We start from the raw sequence: 15,555 nt of genomic DNA, 5'->3' as shown, positions 1-15,555 counted from the left end.
TAACCCATGTAGGTAGATGAACTCAAATTCCAAGTGGTGCTCCAAACTCTTGATGAGCTACATCAACCTTGAGCAACCCACACAAGTTCAACTACATGATCACGATCAACACCACCACCCAAGGTATGTTATTCCATCTTAGAGAAGCTTTACTCCAAGTCATGAGTCAAAGCAACTCGACAAGATGAGAATACATCAAGATGCTTAAACAAAAAATGGTAACCCCATTTTGAGCTTAAACGATGAGTATGACCTATGATCAAGTGATCTCACTTGACTCCTTAGTCAATATACTCTAACATAGGTGACTTTGTCACCGACCATCTCTAGATGAAGCTTTCTTGTTTTTTTGTTTTGTGATCTTGCATTTGTCTCATGCATATTTGTTTCCCCTTTCAAAAAAAACTTCATCTAGATTTCTTTTCTTTTCTATTTGTTCTGCATTCCCTGCATCCAATTCCTTGCAAATCCTTGTGACAACTTACTTGTCTAGTGAGCTGAGATGACAAGTGTTTTCTCTGCGATGAACTTGATCTCACCGATTTGATGCTTTCGGTCCAACCGAATCCTTTCGGTGCAACCGAAGCACACCACTCGGTGCCAACGATTTCACTACAGGAAAAACATGTTGCCATTTATTCCTGTATTACTCTTGATCCAGCTCCACTCAATGAATCTTGTCCTCTACAAGCATCACATTTACCTTAGTGCTTTGTGCTGTGACTCAAGGACCAAACCCATTCAAGACAAATTCTAGAAGCCCCTCTTGGAAATTGATGTCAAAGGGAGAGAGAGAGATCACATCAAAGCTTAATCATATCTCTAGGGGGAGAGAATACTCAAGGAGAGAGTAATCTTCAAGGATCCCCAGATGCTTGGTGTTCAAGAGGAGAGATACCACATGTCTTCTTGAGGGGAAAGACATGTTCTTATGTGCTTATTTTCATTAGCTATGTTCATTTGTTTCTTTGTGCTCTGATTTTCTGTTCCCTATCTTCTCCCAGTATCCCATGCTAGATTCAGGGGGAGCAAGACTTCTAAGGGAAAGAATCTTTAAATCCATTGCACATCTTTACCTTTGGAGACATGTCTATAATCAAATGTGGTACTTAGTACTCACTCTCTACATGTCATCCCAGTCTTGGTACTCTTGTGGTTGCTTTTGTTTGCTCTGGGTAGTAGGTGTATCTGTGTTGTCTAACCTTATTTTCATAGGTTCATTCCATCCTAAGCCAACTCAAGACCACAAGGTAAGTATATGCATCACAATCATGGGTATGAGGAATTCTTGCTGATGTACATACTGTTTGCAAGAAGGACTCATGAGCATGAAGGTACATTTCCCATGCTCACATCTTTTGGCTCTGATGGATATAGCCAAGATACATGTAACACATTGCCTACTCTATCATGGTTATGCTCTCACATGCTTCTATATTCCATATTCACATGATTGCATACATGTAGGGGGAGCCTATGCTTGTTACATGTCTTTCCAAAGCTTTACTTGCTATTCTCTATATCTTTATCTAAAGCTTTGATGTATGTTGTCATCAATTACCAAAAAGGGGGAGATTGAAAGCACAAGTGCTCCCTGGGTGATTTTGGTAATTAATGTCAACATATCTCTTGTTGCACTAACACTTTTACCTAGTATGTTTCAGACAAGTTCAACAATGGAGTGGCATGGACTAAAGGATGTGTAACCCCTTCAAGATGCTAAGGACAAAGGATTGGCTCAAGCTTCAAGCACAAGACTCTACATTTTCTATTTTAGTGATCCAAGATCACATTGAGTCTATAGCAAAAGCCAATACTATCAAGAGGGGATGAGGTGTTGCTTAATGGCTTGCTTGCTCAAAGTGCTTAGTGATATACTCCAAAGCCCTCAACTACTTTCTCACATCCACATATGACCTAAACCAAAAGGCAAACTCGGCCCCACCAATTTTTCCTATCCGACGCCACCGAGTTCAGATGTCATAGCCACTGCCACAAACCCTAGGCAAATTGGTCTCACCGATAGGGATCTCGGCCTCATCGAGATGGGATTGTAATCTCTCTGTGTATGTCCATTACCAAAATCGGTCTCACCGAGTTTGAGCAATCGGTACTACCGAGATTACAATGCAAACTCTCTGGTTATCTTCTTACCAAAATTGGTCTCACCGAGTTTGTGTAATGGTCTCACCGAGTTTGCTTGACCAACTCTCTGGCTAGCTTATTACCAAAATCGGTCTTACCGAGTTTGTGTAATCAGTCTCGCCGAGATTACGTTATGCCCTAACCCTAACCATATCGGTCCTACCGAGTTGCATGTCGGTCCCACCGAAAATCCTAACGGTCACTAGATTTGCTGAATCGGTCTGACTGAGTTTCTCAATTCGGTCCCGCCGAGTTTGGCAAGTTGTGTGCAACGATTAGATTTTGTGTGGAGGCTATATATACCCCTCCACCTCCTCTTCATTCGTGGAGAGAGCCATCAGAACGAACCTACACTTCCAGCATACATTTTCTGAGAGAGAACCACCTACTCATGTGTTGAGGCCAAGATATTCCATTCCTACCATATGAATCTTCATCTCTAGCCTTCCCCAAGTTGCTTTCCAATCAAATCTTCTTTCCACCAAATCCAAATCCTGTGAGAGAGAGTTGAGTGTTGGGGAGACTATAATTTGAAGCACAAGAGCAAGGAGTTCATCATCAACACACTATTTGTTACTTCTTGGAGAGTGGTGTCTCCTAGATTGTCTAGGTGTCACTTGGGAGAGCAAGGAGATCGCCTACTTCATGAAGATCTACCGCTAGTGAGGCAAGTCCTTCGTGGGCGACGGCCATGGTGGGATAGACAAGGTTGCTTCTTCGTGGACCCTTCGTGGGTGGAGCCCTCCGTGGACTCACGCAGCCGTTACCCTTCATGGGTTGAAGTCTCCATCAACGTGGATGTACGATAGCAGCACCTATCGGAACCATGACAAAAACATCCGTGTCTCCAATTGCGTTTGAATCCTCCAATCCCTTCCCTTTACATTCTTGCAAGTTGCATGCTTTACTTTCCGCTGCTCATATACTCTGTGCATGCTTGCTTGTTATGTATTGTGAGTGTTAAACTTGTGCCTAAACTCCAGTTAAACTTAAAGAAGTTAAAAACTGCTACTTTTCGCACCTAGTGTCTAATCACCCCCCTCTAGACACCTCTTCTCGATCCTTTCAGTGTTTATAAGGCCCGCTGCACTAACTACTCGCTTTTCCCAAGAACCACTCTCTTCTTTTGCGTTGCTGCATTGGAGCTGGTGCATGGACTTGTCTGACTGGCCATGCATGCAGGATGCATGTGCCCGCCGGCCACTGCATGCGCCTGGTTTGTTACTAGGCTTATTTAATAGGGTGGTTATGGAGTAAATTAAGGAGATTTATTTTCTCTATGTGCATCCACCAAATTAGAGGATGCGATACTGGATGCACACACTCACACTAAACTAAGCTTCAGAAGATACGATATGCATACTAACATTCATAAGAACAAAAGTTCAGCATGTCTATGCATCTCAATGATTCACCATACTATAACTAATACAAAGCCGTGAGAAGGTGTGGAAATAAAGAAAATTGGTCGATGCTTCTCTGAGCAAAGGGCCTCCCTGCGCACGCATTAATTTCCTGGGCATGCTTGTTTCTTCTCAATGTTGCGAGCACTTTGAGCATGTTGGCAACTCCACAGCTAGCTAGCTGCCTCATCTTGCAATTGATGCTAACACATTTGCAGCAAACACATGAGGCAATAGAGATGACTCAACATGAGTCCATATTGTGCAGTTCCCCTGAAATCATATTCATTGTCCTGAATCTAAAAATATAGGAAAACAGTAGCTATACTTAAACGGTGTTGCAAAATAGTAGCACATATCAATAGCTCGGCATGACAAAACACGATCATCTGGACAAAGGGGATACTGACCTTCCTGAGGAAGATTATATATAATTTCATAAGTCCTTGGTTGATTTCCACCTTCGGCTACACTGCTTGTTTGCTCCTCCACACATGACAGGATCGTTGCGCACTGCATTCAGCAAGTCAACGTATGAATAAGCTAATTTCATCTTGCGGTGGTCATTGTACCTAGTTAGGAATGTAGGAATACCTGGAGCACCATGAGGTTAGCTGATAGCAGGTAGATGCAGCCATATAAATTTTGTGCGGTGCTACCAAAATTGTGGTTTGTATCCCTTCCCGTTATGTGAATTCTTCTTGAAGTTGGTAGAATGTGACGGCTTGTTCTTTGCATCAAACTTGCCTTTCCCCTGAGATTTATTCTTGTTGTTTTGGGGCTGGTTGGGCTGGAAGTTCTTCTCGTGTACCATGTGGGCACTAGAAGCTCCCTCAGCGACCCGAGCACGTGTGTCTTTTGCTCTCGCCTTCTCCTCAAAATCAAGAGTGCTAATGAGATCCAAAACAGAAAACTCATGTCTCTTGTTTTTCAGAGAAGTAGCAAAATTGTTCCATGAAGGTGGAAGCTTGGCAATGATGGTCCCAGCAACAAATTTGTCCGGCAACACACACTTAAAGTACTCAAGTTCCTTAGAGAGTGACTGTATCTCATGAGTCTGCTGAACAACAGAGCGCTCATCAGTCATCTTGTAGTCACAGAATTGCTCCATGACGTACAACTCGTTGCCAGCGTCCGAGGACCCAAACGTGGCCTCAAGCGCAACCCACATGTCTTTGCCGCTATCAAACGACATATATGGATCCACAATGGAATCGTCAAGAACACTCAGCAGGGCGGCTTTGAAGAGGGTATCCATGTTCTGAAAAGCTTCCTGCTGTGTAGGATTAAGATCGCCCTCAGGCTTACCCTTAGTGGCGTCATAGCAGTACATGATCTGAAACCAATACACTTCTCTTGTGCGCCACCTTTTATATTGCACCCCCTTAAAAGTAGGTGGCTTCAAAAGCGCAACAAAACCACTCGGAGTAAATTGCTTGTAATCAGGTTTTTGGATTGGATTGTTGAATATATGAGCAATTTAGTATGCGATTTAATCCGAATCAGCAGTAAATAGATCATGACGACAATTGCAAACATCAAAGTAATGATGCGGACTAAACCAGGAGGACAGAATCACATACTATACAGCGGGAGCAGAACTGATGTGGTTGATGTTGTCACTCATGTCGTTGATGAAGAGGTTATCGAGGTCGGGGAAGAAGGCCGTCGTTGAGGAAGTCATCGCTGGCAGCAGTCACAGGAGTGTGCTCCCCAAAAACCTGATCGCCCCTCTCCCGTACAGGATCACGAAAGGCGGGGTTCGCAGGACCGCTGTCCCTTCTCGCGGTGCACGCCGGAAGGAGGGCTGGAGAAGAATTGTGTGGCAGCGCTAAGATCTGGAACGGTGCGAAACCATACGATACAATGGCGGCTAGGGTAGAGCATGTCAGGTCGGTCGTGTGAGTATAATAGTAGGCCTTTGGCCCCCAAACCCCATGTCCAAGTCAATAATAGCCCCACCAAGGTTTGTCTAAAAAAACGGAGTAACTAAGGCGTCCGTTAGTCCCTTTAGTATAAATACTATATCATTAATAATGGCCCCACCTTTTGTCTCACAAAGTATGTTGGAGTACAACCGGCTACACGTTTACAATCCGATTCTCTTCTCTCTCCTTCAACTAAGCACAAATATTATATTTAAATCCTTATAGCCTTCTTATGTCATCTAATTGTAGTACTTGCTCTAAAGTTACTCTCCACTGTGTAGTCTGAAATGTCGGGCATGCAGCCGGCGGTGCCCTCGGTCGGTGCGTCACTTCAACGGTGGAAGTAGTGAGAGGTCGCGTCGCCCTGACTTTCCATCAATGTGGAGCGGCGGGCTAAGCTGGCGCCGGGCGGGAAGCGCACGCGGGAGGCGGGAGGGTTTTTTGTTGGGCCAAGGAGGTGAGAAGCCAACTTGGTATCAGTCCGGACGGGGAAATATCATGTGCTCCCATACTCTGCATATGACACTAGTCTATATTATTACTCCCTCCTTTCCGGTTTATAGAGATGTTTAGAGTAACATAGTAATATGTTACATTATAAGTTACTCCCCACTATGACCAGCCTTGGCCTCTCCCAGTGCTCCACCATGTATAGCTGCAAAGCCTGCCACGTAGGCATAAAATATGATGTGGCACCAATAAACTAAGCACCTATGCATTGAAGACTTGAGTTACTAAGACATTTAATGCACTTAGCACCTCATCTAAGAGCATGGTTAATAGTATAGCCAGCTGCTAGCTATAAGCCAGTGCCATGTCATCTTCAGCCCATCTTATAGTCAACATGTACAATAGTAGATCAAAAGAGTGTACTACTTTTTTTTATTATGTGGCCCACCTTTCATTCTCACAAAGTTCCTAGGAGCACGTGCTAGAGCTGGCTCTTCACGAAGAGCCCTCTTACCTACTCTCTCCTCTTCTCTTTCCTCCAACTAAGCAGAAATATACTAGTTTATTCCTTATAGCCCGCTGACTCAACTCTATTGTACTTGCTCTAAGCACATCTAAGCACTTACTAGCACCCCCTTGACCATGGACCTTGACGGTGTATGTCACCTTGTGTCTCATATTTTTCCTTGTCATCATCTAAGTCCTAGAAGATCTCACCCACATCATCATTAGCATGCAGCCGCCTTGATAGACAATGTGCGCAGAAGGAGTAGAGGCTACTGGGGACACACCACCACCACATCGTGGGCACTCCGTACATGCTCGTGAGCGTGCAACGTGCGTGTTTTTCCATCGGTGCTAGCTCTAAGGCCGAGGCTGCGGTCGTCTTCGTCTCTGACTAGTAGTTGAGCAACGATGGCAAAGAGGTGCTGCAAGAGATGCGTATGCGTTGTTGCATGCGAGCTTCATCGTAGCACGATGAACCGGACGTCGCCGCGGATGGTGCACGCCTCCATGCAACCGAGTGTGTGCACATGCATGTGTTATTCACGTGCATTCTGCGGCCGAGCGTGTGTGCATGCACGTGTTGTGTACGTGTGTTGTGTGCGCCATGCTGTGTGCGTATGTGCATGAGTTGGATCGGATGGAGTTAGTGCGTTGGCTTGTGTACATGCGTGGCTGCATGCGTCTTGTACATGCGTGGCTTGTTGCGTGGTTATCAATAATTCAATATAAACTACTCCCTCCGTTCCTAAATATAAGTCTTTCTAACCATTTCAAATAGACTACAACATACAGATGTATGTAGACATATTTTAGAGTGTAGATTCACTCATTTTGTTTCGTATGTAGTCCCTTATTGAAATCTCTAAAAAGACCTATATTTGGGAACGGAGGGAGTATAAAACATCTTCAACTTAGCATCCCGATGTACCGTTTCTAGTGGTTAGCGAAAAGTTCATGTTCTTTTATTTGTTTATAGGTGGGCAGGCGGCAAACTACAGGGGAAAACGTGCAAGGTTCCTTGCAGACGCTCCACCGCGAGGTTCCTTGCTCCTTCTCGGTCGTTGGGGATCTATCCTCTTCAACTCTTTTCTTTTACGTGAGCTTCGTTCATCCTTTTCCCAACAGGCGAGAAATATAGCATCAAGGTGCACGTGTCATGCAAGAAAATGGAGATAATCAGATAAGTAGTGCGTAAGTGAGTCGTGCACTTCGATGGCACCTACGCAATATTTTTTCTCCTCGATGGCACGTGAATAGTGCACGTACTCAACGACGGAGCACGGGATGGTAGCAATGACATGGTAAGCCCTTTTTTGGAGAGGGTACATACTAAATAACTTTGATGTGTCCCGTCAACTCACAGAATGACGAGAAGCTTGATTACGCCTTCTCCCTCGCCAACGGTGCGCGGTGGCTCGCAGCACGTGGAGATACTTTTGCTTACAAGCGGTGGACGTGCAACAGTTCATTTGGTGTCAGATTGCCAGAAGTACTACTGTAGAACCATCGACTTCCGGAAGAGGCGAAGAGCCAAGTGCAAGGTCACCTACTAACCTTAGGCTAGGCGTAGTGGGAGTAACATAAGTAGGGGTACCTCCTTTTTTTTATTCTAGAAACAACCACACACGAATATTGAGGTGCTGGTTACATAGAACATATTTCCTGGAGTCCGTGCTCAGCCCTCCTCTATCTCTCTTCTCAGCCATCCAGCGGACGCGCGGAGCCCATCGTCTGTTTGCTCACATGCGGTCCCACATGTCAGTGAAAACGCAAGAGGACCCACTGAACCTGCACATCTTTCACCTTGATGTGCTGGTGATGAAAAACAAATCCAATAAAGATCTTCGGTGGCCGCTTTTGGAGTTACTCAAGAGTAGTAAGATTCTATTTATAGTTTAACCCAAGATGCACATCACATGGCTTCAACTACCACTCTTTTTTTGCATGACACAACCTGGATGCTGGATGTCCCACGTGTCGGCAAAAGGAGGAAGAACCCGACCAAATCTTCGGTTGTGCTCTCGAATTAGACTAGTTGTGCTAACTTAAAAAATTTATTGTGTACTCCCTCCGTTCCAAAATACTTGACTTCCATTTGTCCAAAAATGGATGTACCTATATACTAAAACATCTCTAGATACATCTATATTTTAACAAATAGAAGGCATGTATTGTGGAACGAAGGGAGTAGAATGGATGCAAGTTTTGGTATTGGGAAGAAGAGTACATCGATATATTGATAGAGCGCAATTTAGTAGATGTTCTAGCACTTTTAGCTAGCATAGAGGCTAGAGATGAGACTAGTGCACTTGTTGATACTCCTACTAGAATAGAGGCTAGACATGAGACTAGATGCGAGGAAGCAACGTCTACTTCTTTACACTCGAAGAAGAAAGAAGCACGCAAGATCGAGTCTCCGCAAATCAACAATGAATGCATTGAGAAGGCACTAATCCAACTTACAGGAGCAGTTATGGAAGTTGGATATCTTCTAGAGTAGTAAAATGTATTCTCGTGGTTCTTATTTTCTTTGGTCTTGCTTTTCTAGTCAAAATTATCGTTGGAGTTCGTGCAAAACGGAGGTCCATTTGGGGTCGTGCGTTGGATTCGGCCTTACAAGTGGGACCGCAGTTGAGGAAACCGACTATCCGCAAACCCCCACCTCGCCCGCCGCGCGATGGCTGAAGTTAGAGAAACGACAAGGTTGAAGAGATTGCTCTAGCACGGACTCCAAGAAATAATATGGTGTCAGATGGATGTCATGGTGGTGGCGTGTTCCTGGACGTGAATGTTTGTTCTGGCCCATGCCACCCTACTACTCCTACTACTTATATAGTACTAGTATCGAGGATTCGAGGTGCTGGTTACGTACAGCGAACGAATGATGCTTTGGTGCCTTAAGGCACCTAGCTTTGTGTCTATGACATGTGGGCCCAACAGGTGGCTGGCCCACACGTCAGTGACCCAAAGGTAGGTGCCTTTAAGGCACCGAAGCTGTGTCCACAGCGAACATATTAACATATGGCTACAGTAAAAACACCCGCCCGACGCGCGAAGCATGTGAAGCTAGTACAAATAGTGTACTACTATTGTTGATTGGCCTCATCCGATAATCTGTTGCAATGCACGTACAATTATGTATTCGGAAAATATTTTTTTGCCTCGTCGCACCACTCACTCAGAGAAGCGACTCAAAAGCCATTCATAAATTTAGTAAGTTTATCACAGGCATATTACAACATGTCATCAACCCACATCGACAACGAGGATACATTATAAATACTAAAGTTTTCATCACACAACAAATAACAAGCAATGAAATGAACTTCAACTCAACCAATCATCGGTGTTGGAAACGCTTGCTTTGAACCACAAGTGATTCTCTGGGACGGGCTATCTATTGTTGATCTCGAAACCAACGCAGGACTGATCATCCAGGCTGAAGCGGCCTACTATATCAGTACCAGGGTAGGGAACCAACCAAATGTCCGAGGTATAGACACAATTTCTTCTCATAAATGGTACTAGTAACGTTGTGTCAACAGCAGTTGGATCGCCTTTCACCATCATCGGATAGTTTTGTCCAAGGAAGAGTGAGTTTTCTCCAAGACTATCAATTCTGTAGCAGGGAGAAGGTGTTGGCGCTAGCACACTAGTATCATCCCGAATACCATGCAACGGGTGTTGGAATAGGTCCGGAGAGTGCGACCATGGGAGACAACACGTGCTCCCTCAGTAGTAACAAACTCAGTGCGCTCTATATAGACAAGAAGAGGTGATCCATCGGAATTAGTTGCCAGGCGCCACTGAGTATATACGTTTTGCTCGTCCTCATGCTCGTGATCATCACCATCGTCATCTCTCCCTTGGTTATAAATTTTTTCAAGTATAGGTGGTGGAATGTTCATAGGACCTTGGAAACACAAGAAGAAGGTTAATTAGTAAAGGGAAACTTGCTAACCCGCATGCATGTAGATGAAACAATTATAATTACGGTGGAAGACAAACATACCAAAACTACGAGGATCCCATGCAAAAATAGTGCCATGAGCGGTGGAAGCAAACACAAGACCCTCGTATTGAATTGCATCACAGTACACATCCGTGTATAGAAACTGATTTTTGAGCAATATCCATCCAGTCGAACCAGGAAGGACGACAACAAGCTTGTCGAAGATAGAAACAACTTCATAGTTCTTGTAATTCCAAGAGCAGTTGGGAACTCGACAAATTGCTATCTTCCGTAGAAGACAGTCACCATGATCGTATTTGAACGTGCATAGAATACCGGTGTGCTCAACCTCTGGGCAGTCTGCTGAGATTTTTGGAAGTGGAACCCGGTGACGAGTGTACACATTCACAAGTTCCCACTCGTAGTTGTACCCAATATAAACAACCCAATCTCCATTTGCGCCTGCCCAATCCTTGCCCTCAAGCGATGGCATCTTAACATCATACGTATCATTATCAACCGGCATCAACTTGCACAAGGCGAGGCCTCCGTCATCCCCATGCTAGTAGTCATCAGGGTCACGGCGAAGATGATAGGGGAGATCAAACTGCTCCTTGACCCTTGGGTTCCTTGTAATGATGTTATTAGTTGAGTTGAGAATGGTCTTGAACGAACCTGCCATGCTAGCCGAGGTGATGACGTCGCACCGATCAATGAGTTCCTCCACCACGTCATCTTTCGGATTGGGGCAAGAATAACGGGGTCATTTCTGGCCTGTTCCCTCCATGGAGAAGACGATCGAACAATGGCAGAATGAAGGGTGAAGGGCTGAAGGAAAATGGAGGAGGGAGAGGAAGAGCGTGCAACAACAGTTTCAAATCGAAAGGGAAAGGCGAAGAGTCAGTGGATGGTTGCCAGTTTGCCACGGTTCACGAAGAGGCGCCCCGACCTACACGTCTGTTCGAAAATACTAGTAGAAAAGGACTCGCCATCATCTCACTGATATGTTGGAACGGGACCACATGTCAACGAAACATGGTGTGTAATTTCTCGTGCAAAATGCGATCTGGCCGCGCTGGCCCGATGTGCCGCATTTTTTTTGAAAGTTTGCTGCATTAGTTATCGACCTTTTTTTAACATGCAATCTGAATGGATAGCTCCTGTGGTCATTACACGTGAGTGGATATAGTGATGGTTGATTCACCCAATCAACTTATTACTATGGGAATATGGGAGTACCAGCGGATTCAAGGAACAGAGAAATGATGGTTGCTCCGTCCGAGCAACTTATTGTGGTGAAGGTGGGGCTCTGTGATTTGACTGCTCACTAGTCATTACTACTGCGGTGCAACGACCGGGGTGAATCTTTCCCTGAAGTTGTGTTGTGCACTCAATATTGCTGCATGGCAGGTGGAGCCGGATGAAGGATGTCCAACATGTCGGCGAAACGAAGTTGAATTGTTTCTGGCATTGCTACCAATCCTTCAGGATTTGTTTATATGTACGCATAATTTTAATGAAATTGTACTGTGATGCTATGAAGGTTTCAACTTTGGTTCCCACAGGAAAAAAAAGGTTTCAATTTAGGATTCATGTGTCTTGCCTCAAGATTATCTCGTTACAACATTCCGTCAAATACAAATGAAACTACCATGGCTAATGCATCTCAATGGTTCACAGATCAGCGCCAATATTCACATCACAACTGAAGACAAAGTTGTGAGAAGGTATACAAATAAAGAAAAAAATATAATTGATCGATGTTGTTCATAGGCATGGCTCCATTTCCTTGGCACAGTTGCACTAAAATCAAGCAGACCATCCCTGTTTGCAAAGATATCCAGTCAGTGTGATTACAATAATAGTGGAACTAGATGATGAAACATAACACACATAAATAGAAGCCGATCACCTCAACGATCTCTCTTTAGAACTAACTTCTTGTTGGAGAATATTAGGCATGGAGTTAGATGAGGAGGATAGCAAAACCAATCTCCCTTTCCACAGTCCCACAGAAATGTAAAAATGTTGCCCGTGTGACATTTTGGCGGAACTGCACAAAACACTCTTTAGAAAAAAAGTGATTTGTGCAGTTCACCAAAAGGTCGCAATAGCAACGAGGTGAAAATGGATAGCCCTGTTTGCAAAAGGAGGTCGAAAGGAAACAATTACTGCCCAATAACACGAGTTGAAGACACATACGCCGACAAAAAAGAAGCATGTTCCATGTAATGAGGGAAAGATAACACATGGTGCTTTATCAAAAATGGTTTGAGGATGAGATTGCAAGATGGAAAGTACGCCGGCCGAGATACGATTTAAGCAAACAACTAAAGAAGATCCACATGCAGCAACGTGGGAAGATGGGCAGTGGAGCAAGGACGGAGGAAGCTGTACATGAGGATCGTCGGGATGTTACTAGGAGGGCGCCGGCGGCCGGGATCTGCCCATACTGCGGCAGCGAGCAAGTGGCGAAGGCCCTACCGCACCGGAGCTTGGTCAGATAGAACGACGGTTACCGCATATCGGGACGTGCTGCCTCAACACCGTCAAACGGAGAGATGATGCACATCCTCCCTTTCCGCCGGCGGACGGGATGCGGTCGGATCGCTGACCAACGCTGAGAGAGAGAGGCCACGGCCACCTTGTGTGAGATGGTGTGACGAGAGACAAACCCATTTTTCCATTTTCCCCACGGCAATCGTTTTATATTCTGTATGCGACCTGGCTATATTCCGTGTGTCCGAGAAAGGGAGAGACATAACTAGCGAGGTAAGTGTATATGTGCTTGGTGAAAACGAATTATAGTCGACCTGGCTATATGTAGGGAGATCAGTTCATATACACGCCTGCATGTGTTAGAAGCAAATAAGGTCCGGAGAGACAGACAGGGGAGAGGGTGTGGCTAGGAGGTGGTGCGAGAGGCCTACCATGTCGAGGGGGGAGGAGTGTGCGAGTATGTGATCAATCAAAAGAGGGGCGGGAGTGTGCACCTGCGTGGAATCGTATTGGACATAGGGGGCATGGACGGTGAGAAGAGAAGAGGGGAAGTATATATGTGTTTGTTGTAGGCACACTTGGCTAGAGAGGTATATTGACCGGTGTGTGCCAGAAAGAAGGAGCCGGGGCCTACACACACCGCTGGTGGATGACCTAAAGAGAAATAATGAACGTGCGCAATGGAGGGGACGCTAAGGGTGGGTGAGAGGGGGGCGGGCGTGTGCATGCATGATAGAAAGTTAGCACTAGCTAGCTACAAATAGAAGAGGATTGTGAAGGTGTAAAAGACGAACAAAGATCATAATTCATTAAAAAAAGTGGATACAGATACTTGAAGAAGATATCATAATGTAGAACATTGATTATAATTTGGGCTAATGTGTGGCTTTTGCAACTCAGGTCTAAATACTTGTCATAATGTAGGGGGCGGGACACTATACTTTGTGTGATAAACACGGTGTACGTATGGAACATGGTTTAGATTATGAATATATAGTTAGTACATCAAATGTACTATTATTTGGAATCAACATCAAGTGTATTCAAAAAATAGAATTCGAGTTCATGTAGTACACATAGTTCATATCTATCTCTATAGTAATCATGTGGTGTGTTATTAAGATAATACACGAATGATGGTTGAAGTTGGCAACAATCATGATTGTAGATTCTTATTGAAATAGAGAAACGAATTCAAATTTAGTTTGAATTGCAGCGGTAGTATAGACATTTGGTATGCACTAAAATGTTGGTATGAGTAGGTTACATGCATTATACAACAAGCGAATTTTTTTAATCAGACATAACATGGATTCATACTCCCTCCTTCCATCTATATAGGGCGTAATGAGATTTTTAAGACCGCCTTTGACTATTGACAAGATTAATAGTACATGACATGCACAAAGTGAAAATTATATCATTGAAAGAACCTTCCACAGACGAATTTAACGGTGTGCTTTGTGTAAGTTGCATGTCATATATTATTGCTCTAATATTTGGTCAAAGTTAGCAACGAAAAACGCATTAGGCCCTATATAGATGGAAGGAGGGAGTAGCTTTGAATAGCATCCGTATAGTAAAACGGGGCAAGACTCTCTCTTTGTGTGGTGTGAATAATTTTATTTTCTAGTTTTCTTTTTGGTTGAGGGAAGTGCAAATTGATTTGGTACATACAAGTACAATATTACTACACATTAGGCTTGTCCCTAAAATTCAACCCGCGTCTTGTTATATCCCGAAAATTCAGATATCGTGCTCCCAAAACTGGCGCCTTCACAACCCGCGCCTTGCTATCCCGAAATTACAACGCGTGCGAAAACTCCCTCTAGCTGACAAATCCCGACATGCGAGATCCCCCTTCTAACCCTGAGCCGAAAGGGCCGCTAGTTCAAATCAGTGGGGGGTACTTTTGTAACACACCCTACATTTTGGACAAGCGTGTCCCTAAGTCATGCTTCACCCCCTCCCATGGCCCCCTTTTCGCCATTCGGAATCCCAGGCCGCCATAACCTCTCCGCTCCAGCTGCGAAACCCCACCCTCCTCCGTCCGCCACCTCACCGCTACCCAACCGGAGCCTCTTCCCCGACGATGTCATCCACCGCAACAGCTCGACGTCCCTCGTCCACCTCCCCGTATGAGGATCCGTCGTCCATCTCGTCGTCCCGCCGGTTCAGCCGCCCCATCCTCCACCTCCAAGGAGCTGCTCTGACGATCGCCTCGTCTATCGCGGCTGCTCCATCCTCCCAGCGCCACCTTAACCTGCTCCACCGGAACCGCAACATCCTCACCGACTCCTCGACGAAGCCGAGGCCTAATCGGCGCCACCAAAGAGGTTCTACACACGTCGCATCACACCTTCTCCTTAACTCGACCTCCCGGCGCCGACGGTGCTCCATCCGCACCCCCATGGAGTGGCTACCTTGAAGACGGTGCCGCAGGCAACATCTCCACGGCTGCTCTTCCCCAGTGTGAGGCCCCTTCGGCGGCGTCCATACCAGCCAGATCTGTTGCTGCTGCTCTAGCTCTCGCTCGCTCGCTCGCGCTGCTGCTGCTGCTGCTGCTGCTTCAGCTCTCGCTCGATCGCTCGCTCGCTCAGCTGCTGCTCTGGCTCTCCCTCTCGCTCATACTACTGCTCTGCTCTGATTTAGCCACACTTCAATCGACTAA

The sequence above is a fragment of the Triticum dicoccoides genome, chromosome 7B (genome assembly GCF_002162155.2).
Source record: "Triticum dicoccoides isolate Atlit2015 ecotype Zavitan chromosome 7B, WEW_v2.0, whole genome shotgun sequence".
Lineage (NCBI taxonomy): Eukaryota > Viridiplantae > Streptophyta > Magnoliopsida > Poales > Poaceae > Triticum > Triticum dicoccoides.
The sequence above is the reverse complement of the archived record's forward strand: the minus strand, read 5'-3'. Positions refer to the sequence as shown.